General features: G+C 44.5%; 1 long non-coding RNA gene across 1 annotated transcript; it reads right to left on the bottom strand.

The window, feature by feature from the left end:
• Positions 1 to 215: 215 nt before the first annotated feature.
• On the bottom strand, positions 216 to 2,433 carry LOC125395027 (uncharacterized). The gene is made up of 3 exons (XR_007230421.3): positions 2,131 to 2,433; positions 1,428 to 1,573; positions 216 to 902 (listed from the first exon to the last, which is right to left on the bottom strand). It is a non-coding gene; the product is annotated as an uncharacterized LOC125395027 (long non-coding RNA).
• Between the last annotated feature and the right edge of the window lie 266 nt (positions 2,434 to 2,699).

Here is a 2,699-nt window from a genome sequence, read left to right on the forward strand (position 1 = left end):
TACCCATCATTCATGCCCAGGAAGGTGTTAAGATCTGAACTATGGTTTTGTAATATTGTATTCACAACCAAAGTCACATTTTGTGAGCTCACAAATACAGTTGTCTGCTGTGACCCTTCATCCAAGACAACAAAGATGGCCTGGGATCAGGATGAAAACTGGGTATAGCTTCTTTGGCAAGAAAAATAATGGCTTCTAAGGAATCTTCATGGAGGTCGTGGTTGAGAACTGGTGAGTTTATTAGGAGGATGGGCTCAAACCCTACTTCCACCGCTTACAGTTGGGTGACCTGGGGCCTTAATCTCTCTAAACTCAGTCTCGCTTGTTGTATAAAGTAAGAGGGACCACTGAGGGTATTCATCTTAGAAAAATTACTTGTCTTATGGGCTAACCTTGTTTTCTTTCACACACACACACACACACACACACACACACAAACACGTTTTTAGCTCACACGTGAGGTTCAACCCATTTTTCCCTAGATAGAATTTCTGGGCACTGTCAAAGTTGATTTCTGGAGGTGGAGGCTTTGAAGTATCGGATTGACTGGCAGAGTTTCTATCTTGGGTTATCAACATTTATAAGGGCCTCCCAGACATTGAGTTCTTTAGATGTCATCATCAGATAAGATTTGCTATCCTCTCCCATGTCACTAGTGACTTCCTCAACCTCAGCAGCAGCAGCAGCAGCGGCGGCGGCGGCGGCGGCAGCAGCGGCAGCAGCAGCAACAGCAGCAACAGCAGCAGCATCTTAAGTATCCTCCCCATCTTCAGCAGCAGCGTCCACTGGAGTCCCAGCACAAAGTCAGCGTTCATCTATGGTACTGGACTCAGATTGGGGTGCTTGGCATCTCAGAGCAGAGCATAAAACTGTGGTACCTGGTAACAGTCAGGGCAGGAACTCTGAAAGTAAGAGGATTGGTTGTTTGGTTTCCTGCCTGTACCTCCTGCATTGGCTTCACTAATTCAGGAGAGGAGGCCAATTTTTCAAGATTTCCCTGGTGCTGTTAGCAATTTGGATTTGTCTCTGAGAGAGGTTACACAAGGCTTAGGATATCAATTTAAATTCCTGCACTAAAAAAACTATAATAAAAGTCTGGCTTTCAAGTACTTCCGTAATAGTATACTCAGGGCTCTGTTTTTTACCAGATGGATTGTTAATTCTGAAAACAAAGTTATGGGGGTATTTTTTTTCTCCTTCTTCTTCTTGATACATGAACAAGTGATACTTGCTTCTAGCCTCATCTACAACCTGCTTAAAACCAAAGGTCTGGGTGGCACAGCAAGAGGCCAAGACTAACACCTGTCGGCTAGCGAAAGCATTCGCCAGATGTTGCAGCCAGAGGCATCCAACAACACTGCTCATTACAGCCCTCAATCACCCCATTTAGGATTTACAACAAACTGAGCAGAAAGCCATTAGAGCACCTTCAGTATCAAGTCTTCCTCTGGGCTGCCAGTAGAGTTCAGCAACGGACGGATGCACCATCTGCTCCAACTTCACGTCATCCTTTTCTGCCAATACGAAGGAGTCCCAGACAGAGTCCAGAGACAGAGAGAGGTCATGGCTGTCACTGGGGAAACATTAAAATCCCTAAGGGTTCCCAACACCATCTAGAAAAGGGATTTAGCGCTGTAATTGGATGAAATAATAACAAACCATAATCTAAGACATAAAATGAACAAACATTATGAATTAATCATACTTGGACAATTACAACCCATATGGCTTGTTAAACTCAATCTGCTACCTGTAGTGATATTGACTGCATACTGTACAGCCAACGCTGCGGCTTATCCCCCGCCCCCAAGGGTATCATGACTTAATTTTGTGAATGAGAAAATGAGGGGTAAGTGGTAATGTGCTCGCGGGTTAGTGTCTGTTTAAGTTTCCCGTGTGGGATCAAAGGTGACTCTGAGGACATCCGCATTCCCCCTTGAGAGACAGTGGTGGCTTCAGAAACAAGTGCTGCTCTCCTTCCCACCCATTCTGGCCTTTCCACCATCCCTACTTCAAGCTCTCTACAGCAGGGGACTTGGAAGCTGCCATTTCTGTCACCTTTTCTGGCAGCAGAGAAAGTGTTTGTCCCGTCTAGTAGGACCCCTCTTTCAACCAACAGCACCAGCTCACCGGAGAAGGATAGTGTTGCTGTTTGTGTTGTAAGTCGGTGTTGTCACTTGGAAGACAGCTGAGACATCCATTACCATGGTCATTGCTGATCTTCAGCACATCCTCCAGCTTAGCTGAGTGTGAGTCTCCTCACCCATAAAATAGGGAAATACCAGTATGTACCAGTGTGCAACTATCTACTGAATCTAATAAAACACTCTCTAGAGCAATGGTTCTCAACCCGTGGGTCAGGATCCCTTGGGAGGGGGGTCAAATATCATCTGCTATCATTCTGCATATCAGATATTTACATTACAACTCATTACATTACATTACATCAGATATACATTACATTATAACAGTAGCAAAATTGCAGTTATGAAGTAGCAACGAAATAATTTTATGACTAGGGGGGTCACCACAACAAGAGGAACAAATCGTATTAAAGGAAGGTGAAGAACCTCTGCTCTAGGGAGAACCGTACCCAATGAGAGCCAGTGTTCATAAGATGGTGACAAATGCCCTTTCTGAACATATCCAAGGTTGAACTGTTCAAGAGAAAGTAGGGAATTGTTGAGAATTCTCTTAAC

This window comes from Myodes glareolus, chromosome 21 (assembly GCF_982192425.1).
Source record: "Myodes glareolus chromosome 21, mMyoGla1.1, whole genome shotgun sequence".
Classification (NCBI taxonomy): Eukaryota; Metazoa; Chordata; class Mammalia; order Rodentia; family Cricetidae; genus Myodes; species Myodes glareolus.